Here is a 24,957-nt window from a genome sequence, read left to right as displayed (position 1 = left end):
CACGAAAGGAAAGGGGGAAATATGTTAATTAGTCTTTGTCAATTGTGCAGGGGAAACCAACTGTATAGGAAGAATAAATTACACCCTTGTGAGGAGCCCATTCAGATTGACACGTTATTGAGTCTTTAATTTAGGTCAGAGATCATTCTTGCAAGAACGACTCCAAAACCATATAAAGTAGCCATACTTAGCAACTACTCATCCCATACACTGTATCAAATAAAAGATTGCCGCAATAGTCGTCAACACAATTTGAGTGCTCACAACTGTAACACTTCACCAAACCATGTTTACAAGGTCCCAACCATCGATCCACAAATTACAAAATACAAGAACAAAAGAATACGAAAGTCAACAAAAGTACACAACTTAACTGAAGCTGGTTATAGAAAACACATAGTCACATATAGCAGTTGAAGCTGATCACTTTTTCATAGAGCCTCTGCGTATATGCTTGCGCTACACGTTGGGGAACTATTTTCTCACTGGAGTGGATGGCGCAGATGTTGTAGTGCTGCTTGTTCCACTGATATTGCTACTGAAGCTCTTAAAAGCTCCATCAATGTTGATCTCCTCAAGTTGATGTGGACTCCTGAGGTTCCATCTTCCATGCTTTCTGGCTCTCCTAAGCATCACAAGCCGTTCTGCTACCTCCTTCATGTCAGGCCTGTCTTCAACCTTCTCCATCAGACACTCGATAGCAAGCTTACCAATTTCTTCAAGGACAAGCACATCTTCTTCAGTTACGGCGATGTCCTTGTCAAACATTGCACTTCCACTATTCTCTTGCTCATAAACTCTTTGGAACTCGATGATGAGACTGCAGTTTTCATCATATATTGTTGGTTTCCTGCATATGAGCTCCAAGAGAACAACGCCGAAGCTGTATACATCACTCTTTTGTGTCAAATGCCCAGTTTTGTGGAACACAGGATCTATGTAACCCATGCTCCCTACCACAAACATTTTGAAGTCTTTGTCCACTGTGAGCAGCTTGGACGTCCCAAAATCGGATATCTTTGGCATGAAATTGTTGTCCAGAAGTATGTTGGATGGCTTGACATCTCCATGCCGAATGGTACGGTTTGTAGACGAGTGCATGTATGTTAAACCTTCTGCAGATTCGATTGCAATGCCCAAACGTAAGTCAAGTGAGAGAGACAGTTGTTGGTTAGCTTCGCCATGGAGGATATCGTGGAGGTTCCCGTTAGCAGCAAACTCGTATACCAGCATTGGGACATCAACCTCCAAGCAGCAACCCAAGAGCTTGATGATGTTCTTGTGAATCATTTGTGACTGGATGATCACTTCATTGGTAAAATCCTCCTTTCGAGCCTCGTTTACCTCGATGGATGCCTTCACAGCAACCATGGTCTTGTCTTCAAGAGTACCTTTGTAGACTTCACCGAAGCCACCTTTACCAAGGACATGAGAATTGTCATTTGTAATTTTCTTGAGCTCCTCCTTGGTGAAGATTTTGATGTTCTCTATCTTTTCAAGTACTGAACCACCATTCTTTTTGAAAAATTCCTTCATCCTTCTTTTGTGGAGCACCATTAGTGTGAGAAATAGAGCAACAGCTAACAATAACATGCCCAAACTGATGCCTACAAAAATCATCAATAATGCACAATTCCACATTAATAGTCTCCCATTTTGAAAGGAAAAGGTGAGAACGGCTCATGCCCGCAGCACCCCTTCCCCCCACACACAGAGAAAACATCAATTAGCATCCATAAATATATACCTAGGGCAAGTTGTGATTCAAGCGGGAACTTTTGGATGCATTGTTCCTTTGTTGGATCACTGCTAATTGAGTGATAACCTGGGCGGCATTTGCAGATGTAAGAACCTTCAGTGTCCTCGCAAATGCCATGGCAAGGATAGTCCTCGGGATGTATGCATTCGTTGATGTCTGTTCAATTTATGGATTAGATCATTTGAGGCATACAAATGCTTGTGCATAAAAAAAACAGAGAACCCAAACAAAACAGAAACTGACACGAACATTTTTATAACAATTTTTCACTTTTCACACAAAATTCTTAATCGTAGTGAAATATATATTGGTGTATTATTAGATATTGAATTTGAAATAACGTTTAGAGATAGAACTTGTAATTTTCCATGCCTTAGAACCCAACAAATGGGAATCGACAATGAAAAGGAAATAGACCAGACCCCTATAAACTTTTTTTAATTATTGTATCATCCAAGGTCTAAAATTTCATGGATTAGCTCAACCATATGCCATGGATTAATTAGGCTCATTAGATTCGTCTCACGATTTACAAACCATCCATGCAATAAGTTTTATAAATAGACTTTATTTAATACTCCTAAATAGCCAAATTCCATTTTCAAAAAAATTGGTAAAGAATCTAAACACGGCCTAGGTCTCGAAGGGCAGAAACAAAATAGAGAGCAATTATACTAGGAAGAATGAGGGGGGCAGGAGCAAGGGTGGTGTAGTTACTTGTGCATCCGTTAGCTTCGTAGGGGTTGCCGTCGAAGCCTTTCTTGCACTTGCAGTGGTATCCGGTCCCCTTGACGGACTCATCAACGCACTCGATGTTGGCGCTGATGCAGGCGTACCCCGTACGGTTCTTGGCCGCCTCGCCGCAGGACACAGGGAGCCGTTGTCGCGGATGGCCCAGTCCAGCCACACCGGCTTGCTGACTAGCTCCCCGTCCATGTGCAGGTCCGACACCTGGAAAGTATAGTTCTTTTCAACGAGGAAGGCATAGTCACAGGGACTCCACTCCTCGATTCCCCAGTTTTCGAAGGTGACGAGGTTGTCGGTGAGACCCGGCGGTATGTCAACTTGGCAGCAGCCGACGCTGGCGCACTGGCCGTCCTGCGCGCTCCTCTCGTCTCGGCAGTAGGTATCGCAGCCCGCGTAGTTGCTGTAGTCGTAGCGGCCGCGGCGGCTGGGGGAGTGGGGGTGTTCGCAGTGAAGGCGTCGGTGTTGCAGCCGAGCACCACGAGCTTGTTTTGGGTGTCGGAGATGCGGTACACGCCGAGCGTTTTGAGGTCCACCTGTCCGTCGAACGAGTTGGTGTTGCCACCGGTCGAATCGTAGCACTGGTAAGCCACCGGCAGCATCACCTTCACCGCGGGCGGCGCCACGGACAAGCTCACGATCGGGATCCTTCGCTTGAGAGACGCGAACACCGCCGTGCTGCCGTCGTCGACGCAGGCGATCTCGAAGCCCTCGCCTCGTGAGCAGCCGGCACCGATGCCGAATTGGTAGGGAATGTCGACGTTGCCGCATCTAGTCGGGCACTCTGCAGGTGCAGGCTCCGCGAGTGCCGGGCATGTACAACCCACAGACGGCAGGTCGTCTCTAGGACCTCGAATTTATCATACAGACAGATATAAAGACAGCTCATACAACCCACGGACAGAGTGTCCGTCTCTAAGCTGTTTAATGCTTTGCATGTGGCTAAGATCAACTATAAATATATTTTTGTATACCATTGTGTGGCACACTCTTTTTTATAAACAATATGCGATTGCTTAAATATAGGAACTTTGGAGTTGAGATACACCACTCCTTTGCATTTGTAATCGATTTCCAAAACTGTGTCCTCACATCATCACCACATCACCCCTACATCGAGATTATCATCACCAGTTAACCAGTCATAAAGAGGCGACAGAAGTTTGGTCCTGCACTTCTGAAAACATACATACTGCAATCCAGCACTTCTGAACTCAACACATCAGGTTCAGTGATGCTCTGCAATGACAACTAAGTTTCAGAAATGTAAGTAGGATAAGTTGATATAAAATAGAATTGCATAAGTGTGGTTTGTTTATGCATAATAATGGAAATTTTAAGTAGTAGATTTCAACAACATTAGATTTTACTTTGTCATATTAAATTCAGTAAAGTGTAGGAATCTGAGCAGGCATGAATCTATATTCTAATATCAATTATGCAAAATTGCTCTCATACTACCAGGGCCTACGATGCATACTATCAGGGTGACCCGGACTCCCCAGCAAGTTTAGCTCAATTCCCAGCAAGTTTAGTTTAACTGCAAAATCTTGCTTCATTTCAGTTTTCATTGAAACCTTTTCAGCTGCTCAACAGATACAGAATTTTCTTGCTAAAGAACCTATAGTTGATATGTTGCTAAATAATTTTGATAACTTGTGCAGATACAAAATAATTTTCATAATTTTGATAACTTATGCAGATACAAAATAATTTTCATAGTAACATCTTTCTTCCTTCACACCTCTCTTCTCCCTCTGCCTCCACCGAACAAGCGATCCTCAATAGCACATCTCTTCTCTGTTCTTCTGTCCACCATGATTGCAGCAGCAACCAGTAGATCTTTCTTCTTCCTGCTAGCAAGCACGATCAGGAAATCAACTAACCTTCCCTCTCTCTCTCTCTCTCTCTCTCTCTCTCTCTCTCTCTCTCTCTCTCCAATAGCAGCAGCACGCTAAAATCCATCTCAAAAATCCCCTAGTTCCAACGTCACTGCCATGACCTCATCTCTCTCCATCGATTCTTGCTGCACCTCCAACCAAAGCACGACATCTCCTCCTACCCAAGGAAAATCCAGCACGGGCTCCTCCCACAACCCATCTCCCTCGTGGGCAATTTCAAGCCATGGCCTGCACCTCAGCTCCTCTCAATCGCACAGCTGCTGAGTTGGGGCAAATGCCGCAGGATGAGCCAATCGAAGGTGACACAGACGCGAATAATGATTGGGAAGACGGATGCCGTTGGTGGATCTCTGCGCACCAGCGGATTGCACAGATGCCGTTGGTGGATCTCTGCGCACCAGCAGATCTCCACTCCCTCTTCCTCCTCGATGTTGGTGACTCCTCCTCCCTGCTCCGAGATCTGGTGCCGGCGCATCTGGCTGCTCCACCTCGCCGGGCTCTCCGTGGCAGGGGTGAAAACCGAGCGGAGGTCAGGAGGAGGACACGCGAGGGGCGCTGCAGCTCAAGCTCATCGCGATGGCGTCCATGTCGAGCTCGTCGCCGGGATGTCTTTTTTCAGAAGGCCTGCCCCGTTGACGCCGTCGCCACGACCGGGGCTGAGAAGGTGTGGGGAGGTGGCGGAGATGGCCGTAGGCAAGCCCGCCGGCTCTGTGGTGGCCCGCGGTGGCCACTGCGCGAGGTCCGGCCTCCTCCTTCCCCGGCGGCAACGACGCAAGATCCGGCGCCCCGCGGCCTCCTCCCCACCGGCAGCCACGGCATCCTCCTCCCCGCTGGCTTCGCAGATATGGCGCGAGGGGAAACTACCGTGCGCGCGGCCGGCGTAGAAATTGTGGAGAGCGTGGGCGCGCGGGATCCGAGTTGTTCGTCGACTGGGGAAGACGAGCCGTACAACGGGCCGCCGGCCGTCTCCTCCGCCTGGGAGAACGGGACAGAGGCGTCGCCTCGCGAGGCGACGAGAAGGCCGTCTGCGGGGCAATCTGGGGGTTGATTTGCAAAAGTTCCATCGTAGAGACGGGCGTTGTACGTGCCCTAAGGCTGCCAGAAGCAGCACGGGCAGCAGGAACAGCGCCGGCGACAACATTGGTTAGAATGGCTCGAGCTCAACGGTGGGAAGCTAGCTAGTTTCTGCTTAATTAGTTTGCAAGAACTTTGAGCTTTGGGCTCCCGACTCCCGCGTTTAAATAGCGCTATAGCAGGCAGGAGGTAGCTGCCTACTGCCCTTTCTTTAATTTAACTAGTAATTGAATTCCACATTTTGCCTCTTGTAATTTTCTGAGATTTTTGTCAGCTAGCTCGTCAGCATCACAGCAACGAGTGACTCACTCTGTTTTGCTCTGTGACCCTGATGAGTAGGACCATGTGAACTTAGAGGGTAGGAGTACCATTAAGAGGCAAAACGTGGAATGTTTGCAAGGGATCCGAACGTGTTTGCAGTTGGAGCTGTCTACAGTACTAAACTTCAGTCTTAATGTTAAGCCTCGTCAACCGTCAGCATCTCATCCAACTATTCTTCCTCTACAATTCCTCCAAAATGTAGGCTTCACCATCATCATCATCAAAATGTAGGCTTCCTCTACAGTACTCTACAAGTTTCTCCTTGGTCCGGGAGAAACTTGGGATTTCACCATCATCAAAGGTGGGCTTCGCCGGATGCCATTGCCATCACGCAATTGGGTTTCACTAGTTTCTCATTATGAAACTAGAACACCCCGAAAAATTACCTTTTTAACATTTTTTAATTATGCTTCTCGTTTTTTCACTTAATTTCTTATTGAAAACTCCCCAAAATGCCTTTATACTACCGATTCAAGTCGTCCAGGCCAGTTGCGGTTCTTTCTTTTCCTCACCTCCTCTCTATTCTTCTTCAAGTTCTTATCGCAGCCACCCCTGCCACTTATGGTGGTCGTGCGCCGACACTAGCGGACAACAGGCTCCAGCGCAGCTTCTCTTAGCAACAAGGCCAACAGATGCTCCTACGCAAGCTTCGCAACCCCAATTCAAAGAATTCCTTGTGTGTTATATCGAGCTAGTAGCAGTTAACTTTGATACTGACATCGTGCTGCTTAATTAGCAGCATCACAAAAAATAATTTTTTTGAGGTTTCAAAGCAGTACTTGTCACCAAATACAATCTCCACTTGTCCGCGGTAATACTGTAAACTAGCCAAGTTTGGTGCAATTTGCTGGTCGACATCTTTTTTTTTTCTTTTGCTAGTTGTTCATAATTTTCTCATGGAAAACAAAATAAAGTTTATTTACTTCTCCAGTTCTCCCCGCTAGTTGCATCGAAGGCTTATGATTTCAGCATAATGTATGCATTTTAAAGTTTATATTTCTTCATGAAGTTGATGCTTAGGTTCTTCTTCATTGTATCGCTGTTTGTGCTACCATTGACTTGTACTCTTTAAGGTTGTCAGTCCAGTAAAACTTTCTCCATTTTCCACTGCTGACAGACAGGTATGAATGTAACAGTATTGATTAGCATTATACAGACTAGTTGGTCACCAATTTGTTAGTGGCGGTTACTAGTTCTTGGCTTTTCCTGTAAGGGAAAAAATAGATGCACTAGAACAAAACTGGAATTTAAAACTAAACTTGAAGGAAATTTAATTGTCTCCACAAATTCCTTTGTACCAAAATTCATTTCCTTAGCTCGTCACATCTTCTACTGATCATCCTCCACTTCTTGTTCGTGAGTCACCACACCACACAACCACTTGTGACTCAAAGGGTATGATATTCTTTTGTATTAACTCTGTTGATTTGTAGGGGCGGATAACGCCATGACCCATCCCAAAAAAATGATTTTTAGGGGCGGGTCACTCCACCACCCGCCCCTAAAAATAATTTTCTATTTTATCCAAAATTTGTTTAAATCGTCTTGAAGGGCGAACGGTCTGCTATATAGGGCAGACCATCTGCCGTTTAAGACGATCAGACATTCGAATGCCTACGTGTAAGTTGTCAGGCGTTTGGATGTCCGAACATTTTGAAGTGCGGACTGGGCGGACCGTCCGCCCTCAAAACGTTCAGACATCCGAATGCCTTGAAGGGCGAACGGTCTGCCCTAGGTGAGTGGACGGTCCGCTTACTAAAATTGGCCCCCCAAAATTGGTAAAATCGATTTTTAGGTGTGGGTAAGGCCCCCGCCCGCCCTTACAAATATTTTTTCAATTTATTCTGAAAAATCATTTAATTCATTAAAAGAGAAAAACACTTTAAAAATGTGAAATGTTTTACCAAAAGCTTATTGCGACTTGTATAATTTAGGAAAATCTAATTTGAGTGTCCATATTATTTCAAGGTGTGGAAACCACAATAAATAGCTTCCACGCTAACTTATCTCGTAAAACTCAAGGCTCACTTTATGGTTTCCACACTCATAATCACTTTATACTATGAAATGTGCTTTTAATATTTTTTTTCTAGTTCTACATATCACAATAGGCTTATGGTAAAATTTTCACTTTTTTGACGTGTTTTGCTATTTTTTTGAATTAAACGAACTTCTGAAATAAATTTAAAAATTATTTGTAGGGGCAGGTGAGGGGGTCACCCGCCCCTACAAATGACATTTTTAGGAGCGGGTGAGGGTTGACCCGTCCCTAAAAATGTATTTTTAGGAGCAGGTCGGTTGCTACAGTAACTCTGCTTCATTTGTAGCAACGGATCGATTTTTCCCTCTCCTAAAAAGCCGAGGCATTTCTACAAATCGTTTTTGTAGTAGTGCAAATATATAACCTGCAATTGTCCGCGTTAATACTGTAAACTAGCCAAATTTGGTGCAATTTGCTATCGACACCTTTTTTTCTTTTGCTAGTTGTTCATAATTTTCTCTTGGAAAAAAATAAAGTTACATCTCCCTGCTAGTTCCATCGAAGGGTTATGATGTCAGCATTATGTATGCATTTTAAAGTTTTGTATTTCTTCATGAAGTTGATGCTTAGGTTTTTCTTCGATGTATCGCTGTTTGTGCTACCATTGACTTCTCTTTAAGGCTATATACTAGTAGGGAGGCACGTGCCCCAGGAACGTGTAATTAAAATATATTGAATAATAATTTTATATTTGTATAAAGTTTAGTAAATAATAATCTTATATTTTATAGTAAAGGTGTACATGTAGAGAGAACATAATTTTAAAATAAAATTTGTAAACAAGAATATAGTAATTGACAATTTAATATCACACTGACTAAAAATACTCAGTAACGGAAAAACTTAACCCATACCATAATTTTTTACATTCAACAATTTAGAACGTGTTTTAAGAAACTTGATAAACCAGAATTTTATATTCGCCCTCGAAAAAAAATCAGAATTTTATATTCAAAGATAAAACTATTATATCAAAGATGTGAAAGAGAAATTAACTTTTAACTTGTCAAAGATTGCTTTCTTTCCTGCAGTTTCTTGACGATCTCATACTTGTGCTTTGAATCACCAAGGTGTCAAGTTCAGAGATCAAGTTGAACAGTAACACTAAAAAGATTTAGTGGATATTGTAACTGCACTGATCCTCACCTGGGAAGACGCCCAACGTGGCGTGTGACGATCTTGCCACTGTTCGGCGATGCGCACACAATTATGCCTTCGAGATCTAGACGAGGGTCTTGCAGGAACAAAACAACTCCGATCTCCAAGACAAGGGTATACCAAGCGAAAACAAATAGAAGGCGCAGGCAATAGCAGGGAGGAAGGCAACGCAGAAATTGTGCAAGTATACAGCCGTGTTTGCAAGTATACAGCCGTGTTGCTCCATTGGCGTCATGACCAATGGAAATATATAAAACATGTACAGCTGTGTGTTGCTATATAGGCGGCATGGCCAACGGAAATAAATAAATACAATTCCATTTTGACGGGTCTCATGATTGACAAAATTTAGAAAGTTAATCAACTCATTTAATGGTCATGCATATGGTCGCCTGGTGTACACAAATAAATGGAAAGTCATGGGCGGGTAAAGGGGTGGGTAGATGAAAGTGATTGGTGTAAAAAGAATTAGGATTTTGGTGGAAATATTTTCCTTCTATCAATTTCGTGGGTCTACACCCCCTTTCGTCAAATCTTTGGCCTGACAAGTGGGACCTCCGTGAGGGGTACGGTGGGCCTAATTTTGGTGAGAAAGAGTTTCAATTGTTTCAACTTTTTATAGTATAGATTAGTCCAGTAAAAGTTTCTCCACTTTCCACTGATGACAGACAGGTATGAATGTAACAGTATTGATTAGCAGTATACAGACGTACACCTAGTTGGTCACCAATTTGTTAGTGGCGGTTGCTGGTTCTTGGCTTTTTCTGTAAGGGAAAAAATAGATGCACTAGAACAAAACTGGAATTTAAAACTAAACTTGAAGGAAATTTAATTTTGTCTCCACAAATTCCTCTGTACCAAAATTCATTTCCTTAGCTCATCACATCTTCTACTAATCATCCTCCACTTCTTGTTCGTGAGTCATCTCTAGCATTCTAGCAATGACGAGAAGGCAAGATGGTGGCCGTAGCCGTTAGTTTCGTGACAGTGGACCGGTGACTCGTTATCCGGGAGGGTCATTCCCAAGTGGCTACGATTCGAGTGGGTCCAGATGTACAACCCCTGCAGGGTGTAAATCTATTCGTATAGCCGCATACTTAGTCACGTACGACTCTTGATCCGGCTTCACTAATTAGAGTAGTGTTACTAAAACTTCTACCTCCCCTAGCCTTGTTTTCCTGCCGGTGTGCAGCTGAGGTGCGAGAAGAGGAAGTTCTCATACCGATTGGATGAGTGGGGATATCCGGAGGTGAGAGTGATCCGGGAGTCCGGTATGCCGGAATGGCCCATGACGAGATGTCTTTATTTTTCCTTGGCTATAATTTTATACCGATGCACCCACAAAACTTGCATACGGATGATGACGTGAACCTATCCCGTCCTTGGGGATAGCTTGGCAAGATGCAGGATCCGAGGAGGAATGCAACACCAACGATTACGGTTGGTATGACTGAGGCTCGAGCTATGCTCAAGTCTGCCTGTGGAGGAGGAGTCCCGAAGATGGAGGCTCAGAAGACCTAGTTCCGTTGTCGCATTCTGTTGCTATAAGATTTAGTATAACGGGCTTGTAATGGGAGAACCATACTAAATTCCAAGGATTATGTAATAATTAAATCTATGTTTGCACTATTTATGTGGTATGACTGTGATATGGCCTGAAAGATGAATTTGTATGTGGCAGCGTCTGATCTAGGGACTATCACGACGATACAGGGAGTCGGGATCGCCTTACGGGATCCCGGTTCGTTTCTGTCACCAAGAAAGGTGACGGTTCTCTAGTGAAGTCTGTAAACTATTACGTCATATAGGTGATGGGCAGACACCCGTCACCTTTCTGTTTTGAATAGTGACGCGGTAGAAGTGAGACGCAATGCCGGTCACCTTAGGAAGATAATATCCATTACTATTGGGCTTTTCTTATATAGTGAATATTTTTGGTATAAAAGCTATTCTGATAATCATGCAATTATATTGCATAATCATAGAGCAGAGTTTTTTTAAGTTCTTAAAAGCAGTCGTCAGCAAGATATTATGAGTGTCGCACGTGAGCAAATCGAAAGAAAACAAGTGTTAAGGAGAGCCATTCAAATGCAATCGCACAAGTTCTCCGGCTTTGTGAATTGAGATATCATCTTGAAGATCATCATGTGGTTGTTCATGAAATTCAGTGTTACTGTTTTTCTTAAGAATTCCAGAGTCATTGTATCAAGAGGTGCCCACTGCTTCCACGTATCAACTCGGAACTTTCGTTGCCAGCAAATTATTCATGGGTTATATTGGATCTATAACAATTATCATGTTTTGGAGATACATCATTACTTATGCCATTACAATTTTACACTTTCTGGAAACATACCACTACTTACCTTTTCGATATGTTTTTCAAAAAAAATTAGATTAAAATACTCTCATCTTCAGCCTCCCACCCCTATCTAATTTCTTCCCATCATCGAGCTGGCGATGCAGCCGACGGCCACGGTGCGTGACGAGCGGCATGCCGCGCTGCTGCGAGGTACCGCTGCGTGCAGAGGGACGACAACAGGTACGTCGCCACGGTCTGGAACTCCGCGAGGAAGCGGCCGATGTGGCTGGGTCGTACCGTAGAGATTATTTATCGCTCGCACGATAAATTCCAGTATCATCGCCTAGTGAAAACACATCTGTGCCGGTAAGTTAAATTCAGCCCAATAAACTATCAAAGTAGTCACATATTTACAGGGGCAGAGCCAAGAAGTTGATTTTTTCATTATTAGGGAGGCCAATCATACAAATTTATATAAAAATTTAATCAAAATTTAAATTTCTAATGTAAATTTGGGGAGGGGGAGCCCCTGTCCGCGCCCCCCCCCCTCCACCCCTGCATGCTTAGAGCGGAGCCTAGTATGTCATGTTTCAACTGTTGTCTTGGATCACAATTGGGCTTAGCAGTCCACTACGTTAAGCATTGGCAGCCTGTAAAGTCCGTTCCGCCCCCTTTTTCTTTCTATTATATTCATTTCTTTTTCTATATCATTTTCTTATTTTTCTTCCCAGATAATTCTTCTCCAGAAATAAGGATGTAGTGTAGCTCATTCTTTTATATTTATTCATTTTTCTGTTTTAGTTTTTATATGTTTTTTAATTATTTTTCTTTATTCTTTCTATTTCTTTCCATCATTTTTTTCCTTTTCCTATTTTTTATTCTAGTTTGTATATATAAATTTATTTCAATATATATAAGTAAGCTTCCATATTCCTTTGTTCACGTTTAAGAGGGATTCATACTCAATATATACTAATCTAGATGTTTATATTGTAGATTCATAAATTAGCATGTGAAATAATTTGTTTCCTTTTATATGCTAATTTGTTTCATGTACAATTATTTATCTACGTGTAACTAATTTGTTTGCAATGCTAAATTATTTATTCATTTTGTAAATTAAATTGTATTGTGATGTTGACCTATTTATTCGTGATATTCATTTTTATTATTTTTTCTATACAATCAAATGTTCGTGATGTGTAATATTTTGTTCATTATACATCATTATTTGTACCTTATGTTTAATATTTTGCTCAGAGAAAATAATCATATGTTCATGTTCTTAAAATATTTGTTCTCAGAATCTGAAATTACTTATTAGTGTTAAAAAATATTTAAAAAAATACCATGCAAATATAGGCAAGTATGGTCTTATTTTGAATATCTTGTCATAAGGAAGATAACGATGCATTTCAAATTCAATTTGGATGCACTGTTTAATAATTATAGTGTTTTTTAGTTTTAGATTTTGCGTGCATGTGGTGATGTCTTTTTTTGACTGTTTCTACATGTATGCGCATACTATCTTCTATTTGCTGTCAACAAGTGCAGCAACGTAAATGGGTCGGTCGAAACTTAATGTCCCACAAAAATAATTACCTCATGAACTGATACACTTTAGGTGATGTTTTGTGCGGAACCATCACCTGAAGTGGTGGATAGTCCATACGTCGACAGCCGAGGAAGCCACATAGGCCTACGACGCCACCGCGAGGCGCATGCTGTGGCGTTAGGCCAGGCCCAACTTCCCCGCCCCCGAAGCATGGCGGCCTGCCCGCGCCACAGCACTGGCGACGACGGCCATGGCGCTCGAGGATCTCGCACAGGTGGGAACGGTCAGGAGCCTGCCTTGTGCCAGCAGCAGCCGGTGCCCCGTGCTCAAGTGCCCTTTTCCCACTGGGCAGGGGCCAGGGGCGCGGGGAAGCGGCAGCACAGCCACCGCGAGGCGCACGTGGCGGCCAGGCAGGAGCAGAGCAGCGGGCTGCTGCAGGCCGGGGGGCACTCCGGCGGTTGAGGATGGGGGAGAAATGAGATAGAGTGGGAGGTTGAAGACGGTTTGGTCAAAAAAATTTCATAAACATATCGTAAGGATATGTAATGACATATCTTCAGAAAGTTTATAATTGTAATAGCATGCTTCCAATATTTCGAATAGTAATAGTGTATATCCAAACGTGACAATTCTAATGGCATACGAGAACGCTCCATCACAGCCATGTTTTTTATTTATTTAATTGACCTATGTAGATTGGTCTGAGGAACACATGCATGTACCATTCATAATTTGGTGGCTTTGCGTTAAGCTGGTTCAGCCAATCCTGGGGACCTCGGCGACGGTGTCAACCCAGAGACGGACGCGCTTCGGGTCGAACACTTGGGGGACAAAGGTGCCAACTGGGACCGCCTTCACATTGAGGTCCGGCCGCTCCGCCTTGATCTTCTCCGTCGCCTCCTTGATCGTGCTTCCCACTAGCTCAGGCCACTCTGTCTTGGGAGTAGCATCACACCCCTTGCCATCACCACCTGCCGAGCTGCTCATCTTCTTCAGAGATATATAGTTATATACCTGCAGATTTTAACCTCTGCATATGTTGTACATGGGAAAGCTAACTAAAGCATGCAGAAGAGCAAATTGAATGAAATAGGAGGGGAGTACTTCTTACCACAAGATGGAAGCCAAAGGATGCTAGCCCAGTTGGTTAGTCACTCCGGTTGTAGGGAAACGGGTAGGCTACGCTAGCATCACTACCGCATAAACCCAAGATACTTGCGAGTAGAAGATCATAGATCGTTACCACTAGACGCGCAGCGCAGCGGAAGAAGTCGCGCGTCGATGTAGAGGAAGTAGTCGATCACGTCTCACGAACCGAGCTCCTCGTACTTGATCCCAGCAGCCGATCAGCGCAGCAGTCGCAGCAGCGCCTCCACGGAGTCCACACGTACGGGGATGAAACGCCGGGCGTCGGTGTGCTAGCACCGCACGCACGGCAAGAGCGGCGGCCGAGAGAGAGGGAGGGGCGGCGGCTAGGGAGGTGGCGCGGCTCAGGTTCTCGCCCCCCTAGCCCCTCCCTCATATATATAGGGCGTACTAATGGGCTTCTATCTCATAGCCCCATTAGTAACCCTAATCCCTCTTAGATCAATATCCACTTGGGCCTTTAAACCGTATTGTGATGATGGGCTCTTGGGCATATCACCAACAATCTCCCACTTGTACTAGAGACAATCATACATGCAAGCTTTCCAACATTCCAAACCCCTTAAGTGTGTGACCCGTTAGGTTCATGTGTAGGTGGTCGTGATCGGAAATCATTTCCGAATCACAAGTCAATAGCGGCACCTAGCAGGGCATAGTGACTCACAAATACACATAAAGATCATATCGGCTGAACCATAGATATACTCATACACCGATCCCTTTGCCACACGATATCAGTCAAGCTCAAAGCGAGATGCGTGCCACCTTTGTGATAGCTCGACCATTCTCTCGATCTAATAGTGGATTCTATTCATAACTAACCTTTAGTCATCATGATTAACTCTTTAATCACTTTGGCATGGCCATGCACTTTCAAATCCAACTATCTCGAGGGGCCCAGAGATATCTCTCCCGTTATCTAGGAGGGGCAAATTCCATCTTGATCCGCTCACATCCCATTCCATGTTTCATGACATACCTGTAAGCTGCTTTTGTAACTACCCAGTCACGGAGTAGCGTTTAGCAGCCCCAAGATGCACCACTACACACAGTGAGAAACAATGCCGATCTCAGGTCTAAGGATTCAGTAGGTATAACACTCAAGAACAACTGATGGCACATACAAAATAACAATCCCAACATTGTCTTGGAGTGGGTCAATCCAACACCATGTTCACCAACATGTGTCCACATCATTAATCCGATATCTCCATATCCATGATCCGTGAAACATGATCATCAATTAATGCATGTACTAGTCTCAACGTCGTTGTTGTCCCACACAACGACATAAACTAGGGATAATTTAGAATCATATCATTTTCAACAAAGAATTTCACGAACAAGTCACATACTTGATAATCAATGTAAAATAATCATCCATGGAACAAATAACAATTATTTATCATTACATAAACATACTCATGACACAAAATCTCCCACGCACACTAGAATCACTGATGTAAGTATCTAATACCCATAGATCTCATGTGCGCCTCATGCTTTGGTTGTGGGAGAGGCTTCGTCAACGGATCAGCAACGTTTGAATCCGTGTGCACCTTGCAAACCTTCACATCACCTCTCTCAACAAAGTTACGGATGAGGTGATACTTCCGCAGTATATGTCTGGACTTCTTAGTTGTTCTAGGCTCCTTTGCTAGTGCAACGGCATCACTATCATCACAATAGAGGTCCACTGGACTGGACGCATTAGGAACAACACCCAAGTCAGAAACAAACTTTCTGATCCAAACAGCTTCTTTTGCAGCTTCGGAAGCTGCAATATACTCGGCCTCTGTCGTCGAATCAGCCACCGTATCTTGCTTGGAACTTTTCCAGCTCACTACCCCACCATTGAGGCAGAAAACAAAACCGGATTGCGATTTGGAGTCATCTTTGTCTGTTTGAAAACTAGCATCGGTGTAACCCTTTACAAGGAGCTCATCTTCGCCTCCAAATATTAGGAACATATCCTTAGTTCTTCTCAAGTACTTAAGGATACTCTTTACAATTGTCCAGTGAGGTTCATCGAAATCTGACTGATACCTGCTCGTAACACTTAGAGCAAAGGAAACATCTGGGCGCGTGCAAAGCATAGCATACATGATCGACCCTATGGCTGAAGCATAAGGAATCATACTCATCCTCTTTTGCTCATCAGGTGTCGTAGCACACTGACTCTTGCTTAGAGTAATGCCATGTGACATTGGCAAGAAACCTTTCTTGGAATCTTGCATATTGAACCGATTCAATATCTTGTCAATGTACGTGTCTTGGCTCAATCCAATTAGCCTTTTTGATCTATCTCTATAGATCCTAATACCCAGAATATAAGCCGCCTCTCCTAAATCCTTCATCGAAAAACTCTTTTTCAATGAGGTTTTAACGGCTTCAAGCATTGGAATATCATTTCCGATCAGTAATATGTCATCCACATATAGGACCAGAAACACAAGTGCGCTCTCACTAGCCTTTTTGTAAACACAGGGCTCATCTTCATTCTTGATGAAGCCAAACCCTTTGACTACTTCATCAAAACGAATATTACAACTCCGAGATGCTTGCTTCAATCCATAGATGGACCTCTGAAGCTTACATATTTTCCCAGCATTTTTAGGATCGACAAAACCTTCAGGCTGTGTCATATACACATCCTCACTTAGATGTCCATTAAGGAAAGCGGTTTTGACATCCATTTGCCATATCTCATAGTCATAATATGCGGCAATTGCTAGGAGAATCCGAACAGACTTTAGCATTACGACGGGCGAAAAGGTTTCCTCATAGTAAACACCTTGAATTTGTCGGAAACCTTTCGCCACCAATCGTGCCTTATAGATGTGAACATTTCCATCCATGTCTAATTTTTTTCTTAAAAATCCACTTACAGTCGACAGGTCTTACACTGTCAATCTGATCGACCAAGTTCCAAACTTGATTATCATGCATGGATTTTAACTCGGATTCCATGGCTTCAAGCCATTTGTCGGAGTCGGGTCCCATCATTGCTTCTTTGTAGGTCAAGGGCTCATCATTTTCCATCAATAATACATGGCGCTCCTCCGTAATAAGGAGGTTGAGCTTGTCAGTAGCGCGACGTGCCCTTATAGACCTTCGTGGGGCTGGTGCCTCAACTACGGGTTGTGCAACATCTTGCACATCCCGTGGATCTTCAGTGGGTGCTGAAACAGTTTCGGGTGTTTCCTGAATTTCTTCAAGTTGCACCTTGCTCCCACTAAATCCTTTTGAGAGAAACTCCTTTTCTAAGAAAACACCATTGCGAGCGACAAACACTTTGCCTTCCGCCTTATTGTAAAAATAATATCCTTTGGTTTCCCTAGGATACCCCACAAAGAAACATTTGTCTGACTTTGGAGTGAGCTTATCTGACATCAAACGTTTGACATAAGCCTCACATCCCCAAACTTTGAGAAAAGATAATCCGGGACGCTTCCCAGTCCATATCTCATATGGTGTCTTCTCAACAGACTTACTTGAAACCCTATTCAGTGTGAACGCAGCAGTTTCAAGAGCATAACCCCAAAATGACAATGGAAGATCAGCTTGGCTCATCATGGACCTAACCATGTCCAACAAGGTTTGGTTCCTCCGTTCGGATACCCCATTCCATTGAGGCGTTCCGGGCGGAGTTAGCTACGGAATAATTCCACATTGCTTCAAATGATCACCAAATTCAAGGCTCAAATATTCTCCTCCACGATCAGATCGCAGAAATTCAATTGTCTTGCCTAATTGATTTTGTACTTCATTCTGAAATTCTTTGAACTTTTCAAACGATTCAGACTTGTGCCTCATTAAGTAGATATAGCCATATCTACTAAAGTCATCAGTGAAAGTAATGAAGTACTGAAAACCACCTCTGGCTATTGAGCTCATTGGTCCACATACATCGGTATGTACAAGTCCCAACAAGTCACTCGCCCTCTCACTCTGACCAGTGAAAGGCGCTTTGGTCATCTTTCCAAGCAAACAAGACTCACATGTGTCAAATGATTCAAAATCAAATGAGCTTAACAATCCATCTTTATGGAGTTGTTCAATGCGCTTCTCATTTATATGACCTAAGCGACAATGCCAAATAAAAGTGGGATTCAAATCATTTGGTCTAAGCCTCTTAGTATTAATGTTACAGACAGATTTATCCTCAAGATCAAGAACATATAATCCATTCACCAATGGACAATGAGCATAAAAAATACCATTGCAAAAGATAGAACAACGTTTGTTCTCAATTACAATCTTAAAATCACCAACTTCTTCCAAACATGAAGAAGAAATAATGTTCTTGCTCAAAGCAGGAATGCAATAACAATTATTTAATTCCAAAACTAATCCGGAGGGTAGAGACAAGTGGTAGGTGCCGACCGCCAACACCGCAACCTTTGCGCCATTGCCGACCCGAACGTCCAACTCGCCTCTTGCAAATCTTCTAGTCTCACTTAGACCCTGCAACGATTTGCAAGTGTGAATCATCGATCCAGTATCAAATACCCATGATTCACTAGAAGATAATGCAATATTTATTTCTATAACATTTATACCTGAAGTGGAAGTCTCACTTCCCTTCTTCTTCTTCTTTTCTTCCAAGTACTTCTTGCAGTTCCTAGACCAATGTCCCTTTTCATGACAGTGGAAGCATTCATCTTCAGAAGTAGGGCCAGATTTGGCCTTAGGTGCTGGCTTTAGCTTAGAGCCCGAGGACTCACCACCGGAACTCTTTTCCTTGCCTTTACCTTTGGGATTAGGAGGCGTCCAACGCTTCCTCTTTTTGTTCCCCTTCTGAATTATCATCACATGATTGGGATTCTTCTTAATGCTCTCCTCTGCTATTTTTAGCATCCCATGCAACTCACTCAATGTTTTATCCAAGCCATTCATCTGAAAGTTCATGATAAAAGGCTCATAGCTCGCCGGGAGCGACTGGAGAATAACATCAGTAGCCAAGTCTTGGTGAAGTTCAGAACCAAGTCTATCCAAAGTCTCAATGTAACCAATCATTTTGATCACATGAGGACTGACTGGGCTACCTTCTGCTAGCTTGCACGCAAACAAGGACTTTGAGATATTGAAACTCTCAGTCCTGGCTTGGTTCTGAAACATCCCACGCAGCCCCTCGATCATGGTATGAGCATCTGCATGCTCATACTGCTTCTGCAGATCAGGGGATATGGTGGCGAGCATCAGACAGCTGACATCAAGTGAGTCATTGCAGTGCTTCTCATAAGCTCTGCGATCAGCAGCAGTTGCATTGTCAGGGAGATCATCAGGATATGGCTGCTCAAGAACATACTCCTTTTTCTCTTGCCTGAGAACAATTCTCAGGTTGCGGTACCAATCAATAAAGTTTGTTCCATTCAACTTTTCTTTCTCAAGAACAGAACGCAAATTGAAAGCGGAATTGTTACTGGCAGACATGATCTACAACATTAAAGTAAAGCAAGATTTCAGCACTAAGTTTATGTAAAGACTTTCATTAACTGATTTAACAAAAGACAACCTACTATATCAAAGTCATCTTCCCTCTAATGACATATAGTTGTTCAAGATCCATAATCACTAAAATTCTAGTGAGCTTTAGCATCACGGCTAGAAAAGTAGTGATACAGGTAAGTAACAAATTACTAATCACATCTCTATGCGACTCTTGTTTGTTGGGTGGCATCCAATGCCCCGGCCCCAACCCTATGCCTTAAATCCCAAAACTGTTTTGATAGCTTTGCTGAGTAAACCAATACTATGCTTGTGAATGTCCGACATCCACCCTATACAAAAGTGATAGATGAGGGTACTCTACTTTGGTAAACCTACCACACAACGATCAAAATTTATAGGTGCAGCTATTGGTAAAAGGCATCAAAAACTCAAACTTTTCTGAGGGAAGCTATTCTATCATGATTAAAGCATCCACCATATGTAAAAGCATGAAAGAATAGTATGACAGGAAAATAAACATCACAGGCATATAATCATATTATATTGTGAATAGTATGGCCTCTTGCATCACAATGGGCTCCATCGCCATGGCTCCAAGGTGACCTCCATTGCCATCCGTCCTGTCTTGTGGTGATCATCATCGCCATCATGATTGAAACCTCCATGAAAAGATACTAAGCTACTACATCTAATAGCTAGTGAAATAATTACATGAGGATTCAAACATCACAAGTCGACACGCAAGTCGTTATACAATAATGGTGCAACCTCAACCCGGTTGTGTTAACTTACGACACGCAGGCCGCACAAATCATCACATACATCATCACATGACATTGAGGCCATACCATTCACATCACACCCTGCAAAAACAAGTTAGGCGTACGACGTGTTCTACCAAAGTAGCGCTTGGGAAGCCGCTACAGCGAGAAAGCAACGGAAAATCTCATGGAATTACACAGATCGCATCTATGGAATCCCTATGAAAATCTCATCAGAGTGATCGCATCACCTCAAATCCGAGCCATTCATAATGCCTCAATTTTCACTAGGTCAATCACCTTGACCGTGCAAACTTTGCACTTGAGAAGACTGCATCTACACATGACTTTGATCTGTTGGTTCAATCTGCTGACTATGCACACAGTTAGTCCTGATGGTGATTCCAGCCGGTAGGGACATATCGTATGCATAACAGAGAAAGAACACAAACTAATCTTTTGTCACATGCCGCGCAATCAACTCGCTCCAGTTTTAACCCCTTATGACCAATTGATCTAATCAAACCGTGCAAAAGTAATAGATCCAATCTACTACAACAACATATCACCTATATGCAAAAGATCCAGACCAAAAACTACGCAAGATGGCTCTGATACCACTGTAGGGAAACGGGTAGGCTACGCTAGCATCACTACCGCATAAACCCAAGATACTTGCGAGTAGAAGATCATAGATCGTTACCACTAGACGCGCAGCGCAGCGGAAGAAGTCGCGCGTCGATGTAGAGGAAGTAGTCGATCACGTCCCATGAACCGAGCTCCTCGTACTTGATCCCAGCAGCCGATCAGCGCAGCAGTCGCAGCAGCGCCTCCACGGAGTCCACACGTACGGGGATGAAACGCCGGGCATCGGTGTGCTAGCACCGCACGCACGGCAAGGGCGGCGGCCGAGAGAGAGGGAGGGGCGGCGGCTAGGGAGGTGGCGCGGCTCAGGTCCTCGCCCCCTAGCCCCTCCCTCATATATATAGGGCGTACTAATGGGCTTCTATCTCATAGGCCCATTAGTAACCCTAATCCCTCTTGGATCAATATCCACTTGGGCCTTTAAACCGTATTGTGATGATGGGCTCTTGGGCATATCACCAACACCGGCGGCACCCCTCAGGTCCTGAGTTCGACTCCCCGTGGGAGCGAATTTCAGGCTGAGGGTAAAAAAAATCCCCTCGCTGGCCCCGTGTGCCAAAGCACTGGTTGTGAGACGACCCAGGTCGGCCTGAGGACCCTTACATGGCCCAGGCAGGTAGTTCCCAGGGGTTACGTCTCCCAGTGTCAGGGCGGGGCCAGGGTTCGGGGATTTTCTCGGTCGGGGAAGCCGAGGCTTCTTCTTATGCTAATACCGGTGGGGCGGTCTTTCCCCACCCGGCCGAGTTTTTTTTTACCACAAGATGGAAGCACTTTGAATGATGCTTGTTCTTGTATTTTTGAGGGTTAATGCCTGCTGAACGCAAGTCGGATCGTATTTATAGGGCAGCAACACGTTTGTTCAGAGCCTTGTGTGCACAAGCAACCGCGGGAAAGTTGAACTTGAAGCCATGTCTTGCAAGAATGATTTCTCACCTAAATTAAAGACTCAATAACGTGTCAATCTGAATGGGCTCCTCACAAGGGTTGTAATTGTATTCTTCCTATACAGTTGGTTTCCTCTGCACAATTGACAAAAACTAATTGACATATTTCCCCCTTTCCTTTCATGGGGCTGGTTGCATATATTTAATTCACCCCACCGGTGCAAGAGCTGACTAATCCTGATTAGTGGAAACCATTTGACTTGAGGTGCAAAGCTGTAAGCACTACGTTTAAACTACCGACAGTTAGAGGGTAGGAGTTGCCTCTATACTATCGAAATTCAAGTCGTCCAGGACGGTTCCGGTTCTTTCTTTGCCTCGCTTCCTCTCTATTCTTCTTCAAGTTCTCATCGCAGCTGCCCCTTCTCTTAGCAAGGCCAATAGATGCTCCTACGCAACCTTCGCATCCCCAATTCAAAGAATTCCTTGTGTATTATATCGAGCTAGTAGCAGTTAACATTGATATTGACATCGTGCTACTTAGCAGCATCACAAAAAATTAAATTCTTTTGAGGTTTGAAAGCAATACTTCACCAAATATAACCTCCAATTGTCAGCGGTAATACTGTAAACTAGCCAAGTTTGGTGCAATTAGCTATCGACACCTTTTTTTTCTTTTGCTAGTTGTTCATAATTTTCTCTTGGAAAAAAAAAAGTTACTTCTCCCTGCTAGTTGCATCGAAGGGTTATGATGTCAGCATAATGTATGCATTTTAAAGTTTTGTATTTCTTCATGAAGTTGATGCTTAGGTTCTTCTTCGTTGTATCGCTGTTTATGCTACCATTGACTTGTACTCTTTAAGGCTGTCAGTCCAGTAAAACTTTCTCCACTTTCCACTGCTGACAGACAGAGACAGGTATGAATGTAGCAGTATTGATTAGCAGTATACAGACGTACACCTAGTTGGTCACCAATTTGTTAGTGGCGGTTGCTGGTTCTTGGCTTTTCCTGTAAGGGAAAAAAATAGATGCACTAGGACAAAACTGGAGTTTAAAACTAAACTTGAAGGAAATTTAATTTTGTCGCCACAAATTCCTCTGTACCAAAATCCATTTCCTTAGCTCATCACATCTTCTACCGATCATCCTCCTCTTCTTGTTCGTGGGTCATCACTAGCATTCTAGCCAAATTGCAAAATTTGCGCTACCCCGTTGCCCTCATAGAGTCCACCTATCCCAGTGCTTGGTGACCAATTTTTACTAGGGTAGAATGACATGGAATGCCATTTGGCTAAATAGGCCTTGGCACCTGTTGCGTAATGGAGTGAATGTTTGTATGTACATCATTGTCTTAGTTTGCATAGCAAGATCACGTGTGAATATAATCATGGGGTCACATGAAAAAGAGAGGAAAATTACATGAAAACTTAGTGCTCGTTATTATCATAAGTACTTGATGTTGTTATCTTTTATGTGGTCTTTGAGTTTTAACTTTGCCACTGGTTTTCTTATTGGATCCAGGCAGTGGCGAAGCTACATGTACTCATCGGGGTCGTCGGACCCCGACAAAATCTGCAAATTCCTATGTATAACACTGTTATATATGTATTTGACCCCGTCATCTCAGTGGAGCTGACCCCGGTGGCAAGCTCGGCTGGCTTCGCCCCTATCCCAGGTGGTTATAATATTTAAATAAGTAAATGAGATAGCCGAAGTAATACTTTTTAAAACTAAAAGGTTTGAAAACTACGAATGGTTAAAGTTTTGAAGGTTTGACCAAATTTTAGTCAGTGAAGTTTCTATGACCAGAGGGAGTATTATGTGTTAACAATGAATTAATAGAAGGAAAGTTAATTGTTGGGTGGACGACAGCCCCGGATTGAACTCCGACACCAAAACCTCTTAAAGTGATGCAATAGTCATAACATGATTTCTACTGGAGCAAAATGAAGTAAACTAGTAAACCCGAAAGTGCAGAGGATGTATTAGCTTCAAACCAACCATCCCATCAAGTTACAGGAGCCTGCTATTTGTAGGGAGCTCAGCCGTCTTAAAGTACAATTTACATATGTTGGCTGGTACTTCTACTAGATATACCCCTAATATCCGGGGAAATTACAGGGTTTACGCCATGGTAGCGTTTCTCCTGCACAGTCCCTTCGTTGATTTCTGTCTCCGAAGATGAATAGCGGTTCCTGCATTGGCTTTCCTCCGAAGTATCCCTAGTCGAGCCTCATTTGATTCCTCGCCTTCTGGAGAGGCCTTCGCCTTGTGTGCCGACAAAGCTCCTCCTGTCGCTGCATAGGAAAACAAATAATAGAGCCCTCTCCTAGACCTTTGCTGCGAATCAACCCTCTAAACAGACTCTTATCTTAAATTTGGAGAGTGGAATGGAAAAAACACACTCCAGCACCTTAGCGCACGCACGGCGGAGGTGGCGCTGGTATCGCCGCATAAAGGGCGGAAGGACTCAATTGGTTTCATTTTTTTAGGGTAAAAAAATCACACTAATGAACAGAAATGGTCTGGGTACAAACATCTTGAGGCGGATTAGAAAGCCACATATGGTGACCGATCGAGTCTTAGATGGCACTCCTTGCCAGCTTTGTGTGCTTCCTTGTTGGCTTTTCTCGGCTCGTGGACGAAATCGATCTTTAGAAAGTTTATCATTGTCACCTTGATTTCCCGAGTGATATGGCCATACGGACCCATCCCATCTTCCTGAAGGCTTCTCAATATATTCAGGCAGTCACTAGCAACTCTCGCCTTCTGGACGAGTGTCACACGCTGAAATTTTTAAATTTCAGGATGTGATTAAAAATAAAATTTTAAGAAACAATTTTCTCAATATTTATTGTATTTACAGGGAATTTAGTACAAAAGAAAATATATTGGTTGTTTTCTGAAATTAAATAAGTTGTTCTATTTGTTTTGCATTCTTGTTGCCGTTGCGTTATTTTATTGATTGTTGTTCAATTTGAATTTAAGTTCCTTGGATTTAAATTTGAAATGAATTTGCTTGATGTTTATTGCAAAACCTCACTCTCTACCTATCTTTTCTTCATCCCAAACCGGCCTAGTTCTTTTTTTGGCCCAACCCGGCGCCTCTTCCTTTCTCTTCTTTCTTCCCCGTGCGGTCCACTTCCGCCGGCCCAGTTCCCGGCCCAAACCGCCACCCCCTTTCTGTTCCATCTCCCGCACTCTCTGCCTAGTGG

General features: G+C 43.5%; 1 long non-coding RNA gene and 1 pseudogene across 1 annotated transcript; both read right to left on the bottom strand.

Annotated features, from left to right (window-relative positions):
• Nucleotides 1-474: 474 nt before the first annotated feature.
• On the bottom strand, nucleotides 475-9,224 carry LOC120679764 (annotated as a pseudogene).
• A 4,269-nt stretch (nucleotides 9,225-13,493) lies between these two features.
• LOC120677585 lies at nucleotides 13,494-21,660 on the bottom strand. Its single transcript, XR_005676367.1, has 2 exons — nucleotides 21,617-21,660; nucleotides 13,494-13,869 (listed from the first exon to the last, which is right to left on the bottom strand). It is a non-coding gene; the product is annotated as an uncharacterized LOC120677585 (long non-coding RNA).
• Nucleotides 21,661-24,957: the final 3,297 nt, after the last annotated feature.

The sequence above is a fragment of the Panicum virgatum genome, chromosome 6N (assembly GCF_016808335.1).
Source record: "Panicum virgatum strain AP13 chromosome 6N, P.virgatum_v5, whole genome shotgun sequence".
Classification (NCBI taxonomy): domain Eukaryota; kingdom Viridiplantae; phylum Streptophyta; class Magnoliopsida; order Poales; family Poaceae; genus Panicum; species Panicum virgatum.
This window is presented reverse-complemented; position numbering and strand designations above follow the sequence as displayed.